This window comes from Phoca vitulina, unplaced genomic scaffold (assembly GCF_004348235.1).
Source record: "Phoca vitulina isolate PV1807 unplaced genomic scaffold, GSC_HSeal_1.0 scaffold20, whole genome shotgun sequence".
Classification (NCBI taxonomy): domain Eukaryota; kingdom Metazoa; phylum Chordata; class Mammalia; order Carnivora; family Phocidae; genus Phoca; species Phoca vitulina.
In genome coordinates this window covers 33,492,207-33,512,722 of record NW_022589723.1, presented here as the reverse complement: position 1 = coordinate 33,512,722, position 20,516 = coordinate 33,492,207, and positions in this window count along the sequence as shown.

Genomic DNA, 20,516 nt, shown 5'->3' with positions numbered 1-20,516 from the left:
ACCTTTAAATGTTGTAGTCCTCCAGGGCTCAGTCCTCACCCTCTTATCTTCTCTTTTTACACTCCCCAGGTGAATTTATCCAGCTCGTTGACATTCAAATTTCTGTCTAGCCCAGACCTCCCCACCAAAATCCAGGTTCACAAATCCAACTGGCTACTTAATAGCTCTATTTCATGACTCCTAGTCATCTCAAGATTTCCATGTCAAATAGTGCCTTGATTTTACCCCTAGCCCTGTTCCTTTCCCACTATTCTCCGCGGACGGCACCATCATTCAGCCAGTTGTTCAAACCAAAAATCCGGAAATCATCCTTGGTCCCTCTCTTTCATTCACCTCTCACATCCAATCCTTCAGCCAATCCAGCTGACTCTGCCTCTAAAACATATCCCAAGCCTGTCCATTTCACTGGCCATCCACTACCATCACCCTATTCCAAGATGCCATAATTTCACAAATGGACTGCTAGGAAGGCTACTCAACTGACAGGACCACATTATGACTTTCATTGCCCTACACACTTTTGCCTTCTAGGGACTATGCTATAATAAAAAATATATATATGACTTCGTCCCTGGTTCCTGGCACAGAGTTCCTAAAACCTTTAAAATTTCTGGAGGATAGGATTGTCTTTCATTATTCATGATGAGCCCCTTTCCACCATACCTGAGCTTATACTAATGAGGTGAGATAGTATGGCTCCTCAGGAGCTTCAGGATGGGAGCTGGTCACTGGTAAGACTAAACACAAAGACTAAATACATGATTAGATGGGGGTTAGTAAATACATGGAAGTACTGGAAGGCGGGTGCACAGAGAGGGCAAGGGCGCTCTGCATCCCCACCCTTCATGCATTACCCTATGCATCTCCTCCATTTGGCTGTTCCTGAGTTATTTCCTTTATAATAAACTGGTAAATCTAAGTAAAGTGTTTTCCTGAGTTTTGTGAGCCCACTCTAATGAATTATCAAAACTGAGCAGGAATTATAGGAATCCTCAAATTTGGTAAGTCAGCAGTACAAGTGGCCCACGGGACTGGCACCTGGTATCTGAAGTAGGGGCAGTCTTGTGAGGTCTGAGCTTCTGCCTGGAGTTGGTGTCAAAACTGAATTGTTGGATACTTAGTTGGTGTTGGAGAATTGGTGTGGAAAGATATCACATATTTGGTGTCAGAAAGAACCTCAGAGACCCCTTCTTCCATAAATATATAAATATATTAAGTATATATATATTAAAAATTACATTTAAAAAAACCTACATTTTACATTTGTATTGGTATAAAGACTAATGCAATCCAAGCAGAGTATACTTACCTTTTCTTCTGATTTTAAAGATTTAAAACATTTTTGTGGGCCCTAAAATTATTGTCCCACCCAGCATATAAAAATTAACTCAGAATTAATCATAGACCTAAATATGAGTTAAAACTATAAAACTCTTAGGAGTAAATCTCTATAACCTTGAATGAGACATAGCTTTCTTAGACATGGATCACACATGTGTTTGTGGTAGGAATGGTATAGCCACTTTGAAAAATAGGTTTGGCAGTTCTTTGAAAACTGAAAATGTACTCACCATACAACTCAACAATTCTTGGACATTTATCCCAGAGAAAGAGAGACTTCTTTCCATGCAGGAAATTGTACAAGAATGTTCATAGCAGTTTTATTTATAAGAGCCCCAAACTAGAAACTATCCAAATCTCCTTTAATGGGTAAATGGCTAAACAAACTGTGATACATGTATACCATGGAGTACTACTCAGCAATCTAAAAACAAAAAGAAAAAGAAAAAAAACTGTTGACACACACAACAACTTGGATAAACCCCAGGGAAATTATATTGACAGAAAAAAACTAATCCCAAAGGATGCTTATTGCCTGATTCTATTTATGTAACATTAATGAAATAACATAATTACAGAGATGGTGAATAGACTAGTGGGTGCCAAGCAGTTAGGGATAAGGGGAAAGGGTGGTTCTTACCAATTTCAATTTCATGGTATTACACTGTAGTTCCGTAAAATGTTAACTTTGGGGGAGATGGAGGAAAGGATGAGTGTGGCTTCGCTGTACATTTCTTTGCAACCTCCTGTGAATCTGTAATTACTTCAATATAAAAGTACACATTTTTTCATATATATATGAATATGTATATCTGAAAAGTATACATGTATATAAATATTGAAGATACAATGTATGAAAATTGTGGGGAGAGAGACATCATCAAAACGGCAGAATAGGCAACTCAAACTCCCATACCTCCACGGAAACTTTAAATAATAACCAGCAACTGTCAGACCAACTTTGTCAGAGCTCTGAAAAATAGTCAAAGGTTTATAGCAACCAAGCAAATGCTTAATCCAAAAAAAAAAAGACAACTTAAGAATGGTAAGAAAACTTTATGGTACTTTCACTTACCCCTGCCGTACTCCCCCCTGACTTGGCAGCAGTCTTGAAGACAGCAGCCTACCTTCCCAGGATGGAGCCCTGGTACCTGGAAATCATTGTGTTCCTCTGTTCTAACCTTCCTGGGAGCTAGCTGAAGGACTAATGTAAGGCCTATCTCTGTTTTGCTTAACCTGGAACCCACAATGGAAAAGCCGCAGACATTGCTTGAAAACACTGTAAGATGAATAAACAAACTGCAACTGCCTGGGGCCAAAGATTACAATTGGTACCTAAATAGACCACCTAAAGCTTGGGAGTAAAAGCTGGGGAGAGAAATTTACTGGGAAATTAGGTCATTCAAATTGAAAAATGCTCATGAACACTGGGGCATTTAGAAGGCCACACACATGTGCCTGAGACAAGATACATCTCAGGAAAGACCCAAGAAAGCCCTAAGATTCCACCATTGACTGATAAATATGCTCGGTGCAACCAGAAAGTGAAGGCTCAGGAAGAATTTCAAATGGCCAAGTTAAGTGTTAAAAGAAATACCCCCACACAGAGCCAAACCACAAAGATTGGGAAAGGTGTTTTGTTTGTTTGTTTGTTTAAGTTCCCAGTGTTCAAGGAAATTTCAGTAAAAACAATGGCTGAACATAAGCTGAGGCTTCAACAATCAAGAACAGTAAACCCTGGAGAAGGGAGAGCATTTGAGTCCCAGAGATAACACATTATAATATTTGAATGCTCAGTTTTTTGATGACACCTAAAGCCTGTCATCAAAGACTTTAAATCCAGTGTTTTAAATATTCTCAAAGAGCTAAAGGAAATGAGGTAAATAATGTATGAACAAAATGAAAATATGAATAAAGAGATAGAAATTGTTAAAAGGAAAGAAGTAGAAATTCTGGAGCTGAAAAGTAGAATAACTAAAATGAAAAAATCACTAGAGTGGTTCCAGAACAGATTTAAACAGTCAGAAGAAAGTAGAGGAAATCTTGAAAGCAGGAAGAGTAAAACAATTTATCATATACACGTATTCTCAATCAGACTAAAAGCCAATTTCTCATCAGAAACAGTCGAGGCTGCAGAGCAGTGGGGTTCCATATTTAAAGTGCTGCTGTAAATAAACCCTGCCAAATAAGAATTCTATATCCAGCAAAATTATCCTTCAAGAATGAAGGCTAATATAAGGGGCACCTAGGTGGCTCAGTTGGTTAAGAATCTGCCTTCGGCTCAGGTCATGATCCCGGGGTCCTGGGATTGAGCCCCAAGTCTTTGGGCTCCCTGCTCAGCAGGGAGTCTGCTTCTTCCTCTCCCTCTGCCCCTCCCCCACTTGTGTGCACACACTCTCTCTCTCTCTCAAATGAATGCATAAAATCTTTAAAAAAAGAATGAAGTCTAAGACATTTCAAGATAAATAAAAGCTAAGAGAGCTTACTACTAACAAACCTGCCCTAGAAGGAATGCTAAAGAGAATCTTTTAGGTTAAAAGGAAAGGACAGTGAACAGTAACTCAAAGCCATGTGAAGAAATAAAGAACACTGGTAAAGGTAATGACATAGGTAAATAAAAGTCAGTATTATTATACTTTTGGTTTGTAACTCTTCCCCCTTTTTTCTATATGATCTAAAATATAAATGCTCAGGGAGTCCAGGTGGCTCAGTGGTTAAGTGTCTGCCTTCAGCTCAGGTCATGATCTCAGGGTCCTGTGATCAAACCCCCCACTGGGCTCCCTGCTTAGCAGGGGGTCTGCTTCTTCCTCTGCCTCTCCCCACTGCTTGTGCTCTCTCTCTCTCTCTCAAAAATAAATAAAACCTTTAAAAATAAAATATAAAATATAAATGCTCAAAATAATAACTATATATCTATGTTAATGGGCACATCATGTATAAAGGAGCAATCTGTGACAATAAAAGGAAGGAACAGAGATGTATGAGAGCAGAGTGCTTGTTATTGAAATTTAGTTGGTACTATTCAGATGAGGTTGGAAAATCACTATAATAGGTACAGGAAAGTTAAGAATAACGGAATCAGGGATGCCTGGCTGGCTCAGTTGTTAAGCGTCTGCTTTCCGCTCAGGTCATGATCCCAGGGTCCTGGGATTGAGCCACACATCAGGCTCCCTGCTCAGCAGGAAGCCTGCTTCTCCCTCTTCCACTCCCTCTGCTTGTGTTCCCTCTCTTGCTGTGTCTTTCTCTGTCAAATAAATAAATAAAATCTTTAAAAAAAAAAAAAAAGAATAACAGAATCAGAACACTATAAAAAAGTCAGCCAGATACAAAAAAAAAAGGCAGTAATGGAGGAATTGAGGAATAAAAAGTATATAAATCATACAGAAAAGAAATAGTTAAGTGGCAGAAAGAAGTCCTTTCTTATCAGTAATTACTTTAAATGTAAACAGATTAAACTCTCCACTTAACAGAGAGATATTGTTAGAACAGAAAAAAAATGATTCATTTATATGCTATCTATAAGAGACAACTTTTAGATATAAAGGCACAAAGAGATTGAAAGTGGGAAAAAATACTCCACACAAATAATAACCAAAAGAGAGTGGTTATATATTATTATCAGACAAAATAGATTTTAAATTAAAAAAGTTATAAGAGACAAAGAAGGGCATTATATACAGATAAATTTTTTTTTTTTTTAATTCCTTCTGACAGGGATACCTGAGTGGCTCAGTCGGTTAAGCGTCTGCCTTCGGCTCGAGTCATGATCCCAGGGTCCTAAGATCGAGCCCCATATGGGGCTCCTTGCTTAGCAGGGAGCCTGCTTTCCCTCTGCCTGCTGCTCCCCCTGCTTGTGTTCCCTCTCTCCCTGTGTCTCTCTCTGTCAAATAAATAAAATCTTTAAAAAATAAATAAATAAAATCCATTCTGGCAATCTGTCTTTTAATTGGAGAGTCTAATCCATTTACATTTGTATCGACAAAGATTTAATACATATAGAAGATACAACACATATAAACATATATGTACATATTGACAGAGCCCCAAAATATATGAAGCAAGGGCACATGAAATATTCTCCAGGATAGACTATATGTTAGTCCACAAAACAAGTCTTAATAAATTCAAAAATATTGAAATTATACAAAATATCTTTTCCAATCACAATAGAATGAAACTAGAAATTAATAACCAAAGGAAAACTGGAAAATGCACAATATATGGAAATCAAACAACACAATCAACTTCATGGAAATGAAAAAAATTACAAGAGAATACTATGACAACTGTACTCCAACCAATTGGATAACCTAGATGAAATGGACAAATTCCTAGAAACACACAAGCTATCAAAATGACTCATGAAGAAATAGAAAATCTGAATAGACTTATAACAAGTAAGGAGATTGAATTCATAATTTTAAAAAAAAATCCTCCCAACAAAGAAATCTCAGGACCAGATGATTTCACTGATGACTTCTACCAAATATTTGAAGGAGAATTAATACCAATCCTTCTCAAACTCTTCCCCCAAAATGAAGAGAACATAGTACTTTCTTATTCTGTAAAACTGGCATTAACCTGATACTGAAATCAGACAAAGACATTACAATGAAAGAAAACTATAGACTAGTATCTCTTATGAATCCTTCGGTTAAATTTACTCCTAAGAATTTTATTTTTATTGATACCATTATAAATGAAGTTATTTTCTTTTTTCTTTTTTTTTTTTTTAAGATTTTTATTCATTTCTTTGACAGAGAGAGACACAGCAAGAGAGGGAACACAAGCAGGGGGAGTGGGAGAGAGAGAAGCAGGCTTCCTGCCGAGCAGGGAGCCCAATGCAGGGCTCGATCCCAGGACCCTGGGACTATGACCCAAGCCAAAGGCAGACCCTTAATGACTGAGCCACCCAGGCACCCCAAATGAAGTTATTTTCTTAATTTCTTTTTCAAACTGTTCATTGCTAGTATAGAAACACAACTGATTTTTGTGTGTTGGTTTTGTATTTCACACCTTTGTTGAATTTGTTTAACTTGTAAGTGGCAACTTTTGTGTTATATAATTTACCATAATTTTTTAAAGTAATAAAACAAACAAACTTAGAAATTTAGAGCCATGTATGCCTATATTAGAAAAATTTTTAAGTTGAAAATCAATTATGTAAGTTTCCATCTCAGAAAGACATTATGAGAACACCAAATCAAACTCAAGCTAGCAGTAAGGAAATAATAAAAATAAGAGCAGATATAAAATTTATAACAAATATAAAATATAGAAGATCAACAAAGCTGAAAGTTGGCTATTTAACATTTTTAATAAAATTGGTTACCCCTAATAAGGCTGATCAAGAAGAAAAAAAAGAGAAATTATCACTACCACAAATGAACAAAAGAGCACTACAGATCCTGTAGACACTAAAAAAGATAAGAGACTACTATGAACAGCCTGTTTGCAGTACAGCTGATGATTTAAATAAAATAAACAAATTCCATAAAACATATAACTTACCAAAACTGACTCAAGAAGAAATAGAAAATAAGAATAGTCCTACATATATCAAAGAAATTGAATCCATTATTTAAAACCTTCTTACAAAAGAAAACTTTAGACACAGATGATTTCACCAGTGAATTTCCCAGACAATTAAGGAAGAAACAATAACCAATCTTACACAAAGTCTTCCCAAGGTTAGGAAAAGATATACTCAACTCTTTATGAGGCCAGGTTTGAAACCAAAACCTGACAAGAATACTACAAGAAAAAAAAAGTATAGACAATTCTCTCTCATTTCCATAGGAGCAAAACTCTTAAGCAAAATATTAGCAAATTGAATACATCAATATATAAAAGCAAAATAGAATATAGCCAAGAGGCACTTATCCTAGGAACACAAAAAGTTGTTTAACATTTAAAAAACAATCATCTTGGGACCCCTGGGTGGCTCAGTCAGTTAAGCGTCTGCCTTCGGTTCAGGTCACGGTCCCAGGGTCCTGGGATCGAGTCCTGCATTGGGCTCCCTGCTCAGCAGGAAGCCTGCTTCTCCCTCTCCCACTCCCCCTGCTTGTGTTCCTGCTGTCACTATCTTTGTCTCTGTCAAATAAATAAATAAAATCTTTTAATAAATAAATAAATAAATAATAAATAAAAACCAATCTTAATTCACCACATTAACAGACACAGAAAGTGAAAAGTCATATGATCATGTTGATAGATGCAGAAAAAGCATTTAATAAAAATTTAACACCTATTCATGATATCAACTTTAATAAACTAGTCATAGAAGGTAACTCCTTTGTATGATTATAAGAATCTACCAAAAACGTACAGAAAACCTAGTTAATGGTAAAATATTGAAAATATACCTTTTGATAATGGCATTGAGAAAGGTGATAAGGTAAATAGAAGAAAATATCAGGATTAGAAAAAAGTGTAATAAAATTGTCATTTACAGAGAACATGTTTGTGCCTGGAGAACATCTAAAATAATTCTCTGAAAAACTATTAGATAATAGAATTAATAAGTGAATTTATCAAGTTTACTTGATGCATGGTGAGCTAACAAAAATCAATTCTATTTCTACATATCAGCAGTAAACAAATAGAAAATATAATTCAGGAAAAGATACCAATTACAATAACTCTTTTATTTTTATTTTTATCTTTTTTTTTAAGGAAGCTCTACACCCAATGTAGAACTCACAACTCACAACCCCCAGATCGAGAGTCACATGCTCTACTGACTGAGCCAGCCAGGCACCCCTACAATAACATTTTTAAAATAGCAAAAGATATCTTGGAACACACCTTTTAAAAAAGGCCTCTACACTGAAAACTATTAAAATTTCACTGAAATTAAAGACCCAAATAACTAAAGGGATTATACTTTTTTCACAGATTTGAATACTCAATATTGTAAAGATGTCAGTTTGCCCCAAATTGGTACATATTTAGTTGGAATATATTCAATGTAATTGCGATCAGAGCCCTACCATATTTGTTGTAAATACTAATAAACTGATTCTAATATTTACAGAAATGCAATGATTCAGGAATAACAAATACAATCTCAAAGGAAACAACCTAAGTGGATGCCTCACAGTACCAGATATCAAGACACAGCAACCTAAATTGATTAAATTGTGAATATTAGCATAAGGATAGGTAAGTAGACCAAGAAACAGAAGATATAGTTCAGAGACACTTGGGGGAAAGCACGATCTTTTCAATAAAAGATAAAGGTCAACTGGATATCATTTAGCATAAAATGAATCTTGACCCCCTATCTCAAATTGCACATAGAAAGCAATTCTAGATAGATAATAAATCTAAATATGAAATGTAAAAATATAAATAAATCTTTTATAACATAGAGGAATATCTTTATGACCTTAAAGTAAGCCAGTTTTTGTTTGTTTTTTTTTTTAAGATTTATTTCTTTATTTTAGAGAGAGAGAGAGAGAGAAAACATGGGAGGGGCAGAGGGAGAGGGTGAGAGAGAATCTCAAGCAGACTCCCCACTGAGCACAGAGCCTGACAAGGGGCTGAATCCCATGACCCTGAGATCATGGCCTGAGCCAAAATCAAGAATTGGATGCCTAACCGACTGAGCCACTCAGGTGCCTCTAGGCAGAGATTTTTTATTTATTTATTTATTTTTTTTTATTTTTTATTTTTTTTAAATTTTATTTATTTGTCAGAGAGAGAGAAAGAGAGAGGAGAGCACAAGCAGGGGAAGTGGCAGGCAGAGGGAGAAGCAGACTCCCGCAGAGCAAGGAGCCTGATGAGAGACTCGATCCCAGGACTCTGGGATCACGACCTGAGCCAAAGGCAGGCGCCCAACCGACTGAGCCACCCAGGTGTCCCTAGGCAGAGATTTTTTAAATAGGACACAAAAAGTGCCAACCACAAAGGAAAGCATTCATTAGAGCATGTTAAAATTTAAAAACTTGTTTTCATCGTAAGACACTATTAAGAGAGAAAAAAAGCAAGTCAATAGTGGGAGGGATATTTGAAATACATGTATCCAACAAAAGAGATCATTTAGAACATTATACTACAAGCTTATAAACTCCTTCAAATCAATTTAACAGAACAAAGAGCATGCAACCCAATACAGCAAATAGACAAGAGACTTCAATTGGCACTTCACTAAAGATCATATTCCAAATGGCCTATAGATACATGAAAAGATGTTCAACTTTGTCAGTCACCAGGGAAACACTCATTAAAACCATGGTGTGACAAACTTGGGAAGAAGAAAGGAACAGGCTTGGCTCAGCTTAAATGTTACTTTCTCTGAGATGCCCTCTTATCTAAAGACAGTAGGTGGTAGAGTTTATTTCAACCTTCGTCAACATTTGCCCTATTTTTGGCTGACCCACATCTAAGTCACCTTCACTATAATAGACCTCACAGAGGGAATTCCCCACTGTGGGAGTTTTGGTGGGAGGGGAGTGCCAAGAGCTAGACACTCAACCTGAAGGCCAGAAGCTGAGAGAGAACAGCTTCATGGTTCAGCTAGGGGAACAGGTGTGTGAGCCAAGCCCAATCAAGCAAAACCTCACTGCAGGCTCCCTCTTTCTCTGTGGAGACATGGGGACACCAAGGCAGAGACCCAGCAAACATAGCTTTCTGTAGCATCTCAGTTCCTGCTACCTACTCCCCAATCCCTCAGGATTCTACTTCACTTTCCAAGCCTACTCATTCAGGCTCCCTTTGATCCTAAAAGCTCCCAATTATCTTTCTGGGTTTTTTTCTTTTTTCTTTTTTTTTAGGTAATTTCTATGCCCAATGCGGAGCTTGAACTCACCACACGAGGATCAAGAGTTGCATGCTCTATCGACTGAGCCAGCCAGGAACCACTCTTTTTTCCTTTTAAATGGATATCCTTGCTTGCCATCAAGAATCCAGACCAATGCAGCCCCGCCTGGCTGGCTCAGTGGGAAGAGCATGTGACTCTTGATCTCAGGGTCATGAGTTCAAGCCCCACACTGGGAGCAAAAATTAAATAAATAAATAAATAACTTAAAAAAAAAAAAAAAAGAATCCACGAATCCTGACTGATGCACTATTCTCTTATTCACTTTTTCACTGTATTGATCGCAGTGTATAATGATTTTATTCAACTGTTTGTCTAGTTGGTGCTGACCCACACCAAAAGTAAGCTCCTGGAGGTCAGGGTTCCTACCTCTCTTGTTTTCCACTGTACCCCCTGCACTTAGAATAGGGCCTGACCTATAACAGGGACCCAATGAATGTTAGTTGAATGAATGAATGTCTTCTTTGCTTGTGACCTTGGGTGCTTATTCACAGAAAGGGGTTTTCAACAGCCATCTTTTTTTTTTTTAAGATTTTATTTGTTTATCTGAGAGAGCGAGAGAGCCAATTGTGGGGGAGGGGCAGAGGGAAAAGGAGAAGCAGACTTCCCGCTGAGCCGGGAGCCTGACTCGGGGCTGGATCCCAGGACCCTGGGATCCTGACCTGAGCTGAAGGCAGACGCTTAACTAACTGAGCCACCCAGGCGCCCCTCAGCAGCCATCTTTACGAAAATGTTTAACTTGACATATTTTCTGTCAGGGCATTTTCAACCAATGATTTAAAAGCCTGGATTTAGTAAGACTAGCTTCAAGACAGTCCTAGGATCTAATTTCAGGATGAAAGATTAGAAAGCTGTCTCATGTTGCTACTGAAGTTCTCAAATATGCCTAGATATTTATATTAGTTGCTAAACAACAGCTCTGTTTTCTTTCTCACTAACATTCTTCCATTCAGCGAAGTAGATAATCATAACCTTAAGAATATCCATTATTTTAGAACTAAATTAAGCCATTTAAAAATTTTTGAATAAAAGCAAAAACAAAACAAAACTTTCATTTTGAATAAAAACAAACACTTGTAATTTTTCTGAATTGACCTTCTCACAAAACACATTATTAACCATGGTCTTCAGTCTCTGTTAGAATTACAGAAGGAAATGTCAGATAAGGAAGGGGGATAGAATAAAGAAACATCTGATTTATAACTTCTGTTGAATGGGTGTGGCTTAAGTGGAAGGAACTCAGTCTTAAGGATTAGGTATTTTTATTCAGGTGTAAAGCAAAATTAAATTTTGAGGGTGGGCTTAGAATATGATGGCCTCTTATCACAACCACAAAAAATAGAGTAGCAGAAGTCCCACATGGAGTTATAAAATTAGACCCAAGTATATGGATAATTGTTACCTGTAGTCTATTTCACTGCAATAAATTCTCAAAACAAAAATACCTGTGATAGCCATTAAGATCATTCACAAGTATGCAGGTTCTCTTTTCTGTGAATCTGATAAGATGGACACTTCCCCGAACCTTTTGAAGCTAGGCATACTTGTGTGATTCACTTTGAATAAGAAAGTATTAGGGGGCGCCTGGGTGGCTCAGTCGTTAAGCGTCTGCCTTCGGCTCAGGTCATGATCCCAGGGTCCTGGGATCGAGTCCCACATCGGGGTCCCTGCTCAGCAAGAAGCCTGCTTCTCCCTCTCCCACTCCCCCTGCTTGTGTTCCTGCTCTCGCTATCTCTCTCTCTCTGTCAAATAAATAAAAAAAAAAAAATTAAAAAAAAAAAAAAAAAAGAAAGTATTAGGAAAAGGAAGATGTGCCCCTTCTAGGCAGAGCCATGGATTTGTGTCATGTCCCCTCTCTCCCTGCTGGGATGATTGTGGAAGCATATAATGAAGAGCAGCTCCCATCAGCCAAGGTTCCTGAGTGGCTTTAAAGAGCAGATGTCGGGGCGCCTGGGTGGCTCAGTCGTTAAGCGTCTGCCTTCAGCTCAGGTCATGATCCCAGGGTCCTGGGATCGAGCCCCGCATCGGGCTCCCTGCTCGGCGGGAAGCCTGCTTCTCCCTCTCCCCTCCCCCTGCTTGTGTTCCCTCTCTCACTCTGTCTCTGTCTGTCAAATAAATAAACAAAATCTTTAAAAAAAAAATAAAATAAAATAAAGAGCAGATGTCCCTGCTGATCCACACTGGACACGTAGCATAGGCAAGAAATAATCATATCGTTGTTAGCAATTGAGATTTTGGAGTTTGTTACTTACACCCTAGCCTATCTTGACCGATCCCTAATATGAAATGCAGCCAGAACAAAAACTTAAAAAGGTGTCACTGGCACTGATAAGGATGGTGAGCCATATTACACAGTAGTGAAACATTTGGTAAAGATGTTGCCCAAAGTTACTTGGAAGGTAGATTATGTACCTAATGAACTTGTACTCTAGAAGAAGCAGTTAGAAAACATAATATTAGGGATACCTGGCTGGCTCAGTCAGAAGAGCATGGGACTCTTGATTTCAGGGTTGTAAGTCTGAGCCCCATGTTGGGTGTAGAGATTACTTGAGAATAAAATCTTTAAAAAGAGAGAGAGAACATAATATTAATGGTGTGCCTTAGCTGTATTTGACAAGATTTCAGAGAGAGATAGAGATGTAGAAAGATAGAGAAGGAGGGGTGGGGCGGGGAGAGAACCACAGAGAGAGAGAGAAATTGGCTCGTTGGCAAGTAGAAATGAAAAGCAAAAGAGTCCACAGATTCAGAGATTTGCAGAGTTGGAAGACAGACTGCTTCTCATTACAGATTAGATGAAAGATGAAACAGTGAAAACTCAACCTTACGACAAGGATCTAATAAAAAATATCACTTTCACATCCACGTTAAAAACCTCTGAGTGGATTAAGGTGTCAGAATACAGGTCCAACCAGAATGAGACTCTGGGGTTGACTGCCTCAGAAAGGATGAGTGAGGCTATTTTGCCCGTGGGGATGGCATTTAGTGGCCAGAAATGTGGATTACAGAGAGTCTCTGATTTAGCAATGGTTCAACTTACTGATTTTTTTACTTTATGATAGTGCAAAAGCCTTCAATAGAAACTGTACTCCCAGGAATGAATTTGGATCTGTTCCTGGGCTAGTGATGTATGGTACAATCCTCTCTGGTGACCCTGGGTAGGGGCAACGGGCACAGGAACCAGGCAGCCAGGCCATCACAAGGGTAAACAACCAATAGCCTTAGAACCACTCCATACCCAGACATCCATTCTGTTGCCCACTTTCAGTACAGAACTCAACAAATCACTTGAGATATTCAACACTTTCTTGTAAACTAGGCTTTGTGCTAGAGGATTTGGCCCAGCTGTAGGCTTATGTAAGTGTTCTGAGCACATTTCAGGCAGGCGAGGCTGGGCTATGATGCTTGGTAGGTGTGTTAGATGCATTTTTGACTGACGATATTTTAGGCTTAGGATGGGTTTATCGTGAGGTAACCACATCATAAGTCGAGGAAGATCTATATAGTAGTCCTTATTGTTACCTGAAACTGGGTTTGCCTCTTGGTGTGTGTTGAACCAAAAGACACAATCAAGCCAAAGAATTGGAAAAGGAAGGGTTTTACTTGCAACAAACAAAGGAGAACACCGGGGATGTTTCCCTAAAGCAGTGTCTCCCTGAACAACAAGACTGGGGAAATTTTAAGCTAAGCGTGCATACATATTCATAAAGGGGCTTGCACAATGAGGAATACAGCATGGAATTGGGACAGAAGTCACCTTAAGGTGACTAAGTCCAGGTTAAAGTCATGAGGCTGGCAAGGATCAGCATCAACAATTCTCGGGCTCCAGTTGGTCGGGTATCTAAATGCTCAAAGAGGTTCAGATTCTGCAAAGATAAGTCAAGAATGTATGTCAGGTCAATCTTTCCTTTTGAAACAGCACTAGGAGTTTTACCACTGATTTATTGTCCCTGATATGATTGGCTACCTCCTGGCCTGATAGTGGCTGTTTATTCTTTTTTTTTTTTTTTTTTTTTTAGTGGCTGCTTTTCTTACATTCTTTCACAAGATGGCCAGGGTCCTAAAATGACTTTACTTTTTTTTCTCTTTTTTTAGAATTTATTTATGTATTTATGTATTTGAGAGAAAGAACATGAGCAGGGGGTGTGCAGAGAGAGAGGGAGAGAAGCAGACTCCCTGCTGAGCAGGGAACCTCACACGGGGCTCAATCCCAGGACTCCGGGATCATGACCTGAGCCGAAGGCAGACGCTCAACAGACCGAGCCACCCAAGTGCCCCTAAAATGACTTTTCTTATGTTAGGTAAGCTCCGCCTATCTTTCTTTTTCCAGGGACCCCTAACTCTTTCTGCTTACATTGCGGCTATTCCCAAATATTTTGGTTCTCTTCTCCTAAGCACATGGTAAGATTGTACTTCCCCAATTCATTTCAAATTAATCTTGATCATGTGACTGAATTTTTTCAATAAAATGTGAAAGGAAACCATGTATGTCATTTGGGGGCAGAAACTTTAAGAGCTAATGCTTACTTACTGATCATTTCTTGAGATGGAGCCTCCCCTCCATCAGCCTGGGTCCCCGAGTGACTACAACCAGTAGGGAGCTTTCTTTCAACCTAACACATAGTGTGAGCAAGAAATACTTCACTTGAGTCGCTCCACTGAAATTTTAGAGGTTGTTTGTTTTCTTACCATAGCATCCTTAGCCTATCCTGACCAATCTAGTGACAAGTGTGCTTATCTTTGTAGGAGGAAACCATTATTAAGCAAAGAAAGGAAATCCACAGCCATAAAGTGAAAGAAAGTTACATCGGACAATATTCTAATTTTAACTTTCACACAGCAAAAAGTCACTATAAGAAACTACATGCTGGGAAAAGCATTTTCCACACATATACAAAGGGTTAACATAGCTATACTCAAAGCACATCCGTAAACCGATGACAGAACAACCCAATGGAAACAATAGGGCAAAGGATATGAGGAAGTTGGGGACATTTGTTGTTTCCTTCTCCAGCATTGTTTGTCCTTCTCCTGCCAAAAGCAGTTCGGGGGAACTGCCCCTCTCCCGTTCTCAGGCATGTGATTTGAGTGGGTTTGACCACACCAGCCTGCAGCTGCGGGTGGGGCTCAGACTGGATTGGGGTCACACGCCGAACCTGAGCCAATCAGTGAGACTGGGAGTGATTGGATCAATTTTCGCATTTCCATGAGATATTGCTGAGCTATCTATCATCTATCTATCTATCTATCTGTCTAAGCACTTAAAAAAAAATGAGATAGCTCTCGTGTGCTTATATGAAAGGATGTGCATGATCTATTGTTCAATGAAACATGCAAGTTTCCGAGTAATGCGTAGGATAGGACCACATTTTTTCTAAATAAGAAAGAGGGGGAAAGCCTGTAATACATCTTTGGATGAGCATAGGGAAAAGTCTGTAACAGGCCAAATTGTTAACATTGTGTGTTCGTGATTAGGCTCTCGTCTCAGGTCCACACCAATCCTTCAGTTCTACTTTGTGATGCCAGGATGAGACTCTGCAAACTACACTCCTGCTTTGCCAGCTGCTCTGTGACACTCTGGGGTTCTAGGAGGCTGGAGGAGGAACTTCCTGTTCCCTTCCTGAGGGCTTCTGGTTCGCTTCCTGAGGGCTTCCGGTTCGCTTCCTGAGGGCTTCCGGTTCCTATCAGAGTATCCCCGGTCATTTTTCACCCTGGCAGCAGCACCTGGTTCTGGTTTCCAGTGCTTTCCACGTGCCCAGAATGAGCTTCGGAGCGCCCACCCCTCAGAGGTCTGGGTGCCTGCTCCACAGGCCCCTTCTCCACGTTTCTGGGTTCAAGTGGCTCAGCCAGTTCCCTTTGTTCCTCAGGCCTGGGGTTGGGAGCCACCTCCCGCTGTTCCTCTCTGATCTCAGCGGTCCCTTTGCCTCTGCTACACGTTGAGTCCATTGCCTTAGTTTGTCATTGCTGCTGTAATAGAGCACTTAGGGGCTTAAAACAACATACGTTTATTATCTTACAGTTCTGGATGTCAGAGTCCAAAGTGGGTTTCACCTGGTTAAAATCAAGTTGTCAGCAAAGCTTCACTCCTTCTGGAAGCTCTGGGGAAGTCTACTTCTTTGCGTTTTCTAGCTTCTAGAAGCAGCCTGCATTCTTGGGTTCGTGGCCCTTTCCTCCACGTTCAAGGACAGCCACGCAGCATCTTCAAATCTTTCTCTGACTTTCCTGCCTCCTCCGGCCCTTATAAGGACCCTGTGATTACACTGGACTCACATAGATAATCCACGATCCTCTCCCCATCTCAAAATCCTTAATGTAGTCACACCTGCAGAGTGCCTTTCGCCATGTCAGGTAAGCAAACAGGTTCTGGAAATTAGGACATGGACATCTTTGGGGACTATAAGTCTGTCTACTATCCCAAGCCCCTAGATCAGAGGTTTGTAAACTTTTCCTGTAAAAGACCAGACAGTAAATATTTTAAGCTATGCAGACCATATGGTGTCTGTCACAGCTCTTCAACTCTGCTGTCATAGAATGAAAGCAGCCATAGAGGATACAGAAAGGGATGAGCTTGGCTATATTCCAATAAAACTTTATTTACAAAAATATGCGGTGGGTGGGATTTGGCCTGTGGGCCTTAGTGTGCCAACTCCATCCTAGATAAAATTTTGTCTGTTAAAATGCTGATGTATTTTCTGTTTCCCTGACTGATAAGCTTTAATTACCTAAGGAGGGTGAAATTGAAGAAGATAGTGAGGAGATTATTAAATTTTCTGTATATAGATTTCTATATCATTTGGCTTGTCACAATTAGAATATATTTCTTCTATGACTAAACATCCAATAAACAAAAAATGTATCTATTGTATGATCTTATCTCTGTATAAAAATATGTTCTTATAATAGCAAATATTGGAAATAACCTAAATGTCCAACCAATGCCTGAATTGGTTGGCTAAATTACAGATTTACACAATAGGACCAGTGGTTCCCCATTTCACTCACACCAAAAATAAAAATCCTTACAATGGCCTATAAGGCCCTACAATTACTTATTTATTATGGGGTTTTGTTTGTTTGTTTGTTTTGTTTTTTAATGTCTGTCTCCTCCTGCTAAAATGTAAGTTACATGAGGACAAGAATTATTCTCATTTTTGTGAACTGATGTATCCCAAGAGCCCAGGACAATACCTCTCACATAGTAGGGCTCAATTATTATTTACAGAGTAAGTGAATAATGGAATATTTCACAACCATTAAAAATAATTTTATAGAATTAAATTTTCACCTTTAATCATGTGGGGAAATGTTCAAGATATATTAAGTGGGAAAAAGCCCATTACAAGATAATATATACCCTATAACTTAATTTTCAAAAGTTATATTTATACATGGAAGAATATGGACAGGTATACTCTGATATATTAAACAGTGGTTTTCTCAGAGTATGGGATCTTGAGTAGTTTTTATTTTAAAATTTTATTTTCTGGGGCACCTGGGTGGCTCAGTCGGCTGAGCATCCAACTCTTGATTTCGGCTCAGGTCATGAACTCAGGGTCTTGAGATTGAGCCCTGCATCTGGCTCTCCACTCAGCAGGGAGTCTGCTTCTCTCCCTCTGCCCCTCCCCCCACCTGGGCACACGCTCGCTTGCTCTCTCAAATAAATAAATAATAAAAAATAAATCTTAAAAAATTTTTATTTTCTTATATTTTTTTAAGATACAAGTTAGACTAGCTATCTTTGAGATACGTTTTAGGGGTCCCACTGCTTTTTCTCATGTGACTCTTTAGCTACAGAGAAATAGTACAGTTCCTAAGTCACTGCCTTTCCTTGTCCCAAACAACAAACAACAAAACAAACAAAATAGCTCTGAGATGAACCAACCAGCTGTCCTGATCCTAGTAAGAATTCCTGGAGAGCTAGCTAGCTATTTTTCAAGGTCTACATGGCCAAGAGCAAACCTCCTGTCAATCTCCTCCTCCTGTCACTTCCGGTGAATGTCATGCCACCTCCTCTAAATGCCCTAGACACTTTATTGGCCCTTCAGAGGCACTCATTATGTAAGAATCCTCCCACCTAAGAATAAAAGCACCCTGGGGGCAGGAATCACATTTTAGGCTGAGAATTAGTCTAGGTTAGTAATAAGAGTGATAGCTTGGAAGTCATTAAGACCTACTTGATCTTGGGCAAGTTTCTGGACTTTTTGGACTCTCAGTATTCTCATCGGCAATTTGGGATAAAAAGGTCCACGTGACATGACTGTAGAGCTGTAATCATTAAGAGCAAGGGCCTTGCGGGGCGCCTGGGGGGCTCAGGCGGTTAAGAGTCTGCCTTCGGCTCAGGTCATGATCCCAGAGTCCCAGGATTGGGCCCCAAATCTGGCTCCCTGCTCAGCAGGGAGTCTGCTTCTCCCTCTGCCTCTCACCTTGCTCTAGTTCTCTCTCTCATTCTCTCTCTCTCTGTCAAATAAAATAAATAAAATCTTAAAAATAAATAAATAAATAAGCTTTAAAGAACAAGGGCTTTGGGGTGCCTGGCTGGCTCAGTAGGTAGAGCATGCGACTCTTGATATAAGGGTCACCAGTTCAAGCCCCATGTTGGCTGTTGAGATTACTTCAAAAATAAAAATAAAAAAAGAACAAGGGCCGTGGAGTGAGAGTGGGCTTCATATCCAAGCTCTGCCACAGTGTGCTCTGTATCCTTAGGCAACTCACTTTACCTCTGATCCTGAGGATCCTCCTCTGTATGAAGGATCATTATAGTACCCATTTCAAAGGTACAATGGAGGGTAAAATGCAGTTGTAATCACTGTGACCTCCCTGGTCTGCGAATCATCCTCATCTCTCCCTCAGTTGACTGCCGTGGCCTCCTCATATGTCCCTGCTTCTCCCTCCAGTCTCTTCCCAACACAGCAGCCGGCGGCCTCTGGTTGAAGCGCAGTTAGATCCTGTCATTCCTTTAATGTGGGGCTCAGCAAACTACCGCTCACAGGCCAAACACAGCTCGTAAGCTCAGAATAGTTTTCACATTTTCAAAGAGTTGGGAAAAAAAAAATCAAAAGAGGAACAATATTTTGTGACACATGAAAATTATATGACATTCAAACCGCTTGTATAAATAAAGTTTTGTCAGAGAACAGCGACATTCATCTGCTTATGCATTCTCTCTGGCTACTTTCACTTCATTGGCAGCCGGCAAAGCACACAACAATATTTACTATCTGGCCCTTTCCAGAAAAAGTTAGTTTACCAACCCCTGCTCTAACACACAGATTAACAAAAGAAAGCAAACTATAAGCACTCTGATGGCTTCCGTCCCCCTCAGAGTAAAAGACAAAGGTCCTTCGTATAATCCTGCCCTCTCCTTTCCAGTCACTCTGACCTCCCTGGTGTTCAGAAACAGTCACTCTCGGGCTCGGGGCCTTTGCCCTGGCTGTTCCTTCACCCTGAAACACTCTTCCTCAGGTATCTGCACAGCTCAGTCCCTCACCTCCTTCAGCTGAATCTTGGCTCAAGGGTCATCTTCCCGGGGAGGACCCCCGGAGCACTAGCTTAGTATTCGAGCCCCCTCTGTGCCTCCTAAATGGGCATGAGCCACCTAATCCAGCTCCATTCATTGCTGTCTTCTGGACACTCCACTTAATTTACTTATTTTTTACCTCTGTGGGTCTGTCCTTCCCACCAGAATGAAATCTCCAGGGCAGGGATTTTATTGTCCACTGTTATTTCCAAGCACTTACTACCTAGTAGATGCTAAAACAAATGTGTGGAGTGAGTGAATGAAATAAAAGAGAACAGAAAACATTAAGCACTGGGCTTCACCCATAGGAAGTACTTCGAAGTGCTTACTATCGTTGGTATAATTATTACTATTCAATGTTGGTATCTAAACAAGCGCCTAGTGTAAAACAAACTCTTAGTAGATTTGAATTCCCCTTCCCTTCCCTTTCTATGTCTTACAGAGCTTAGGACGGTCCCTTACCTGTACTGAGCACTCTCCTCTCTCACCTCTGCGCCCCTCCCTGTCACTAAGACCACTGGCCACAATGGCAAGCTAAATCCTGGGCCTCTGATCCTCGTCCCTCTCCACCCCCACAACACTCAGCTCTGTGACTCGGGGCCTCTGTGACCAGGGGGAGAGCGTGCATGTGATTAGGGTGATGCTGGTGGCCTCACCTTACCAGATTTGCCTGCACAGCTATGGACTGCCTTGTGGAGGACTCCAGCTCCGTGTCAAACATTTGAAAGACTATTCAAATGCAAAAGACTTAGAAGGTATGGAGGCTTGGTCCTGAAATAAAATTGTTATAAAGTCTCCAGGGGTTGGAAAAAACCGGGCTATGTAATCACCATAGCTGGG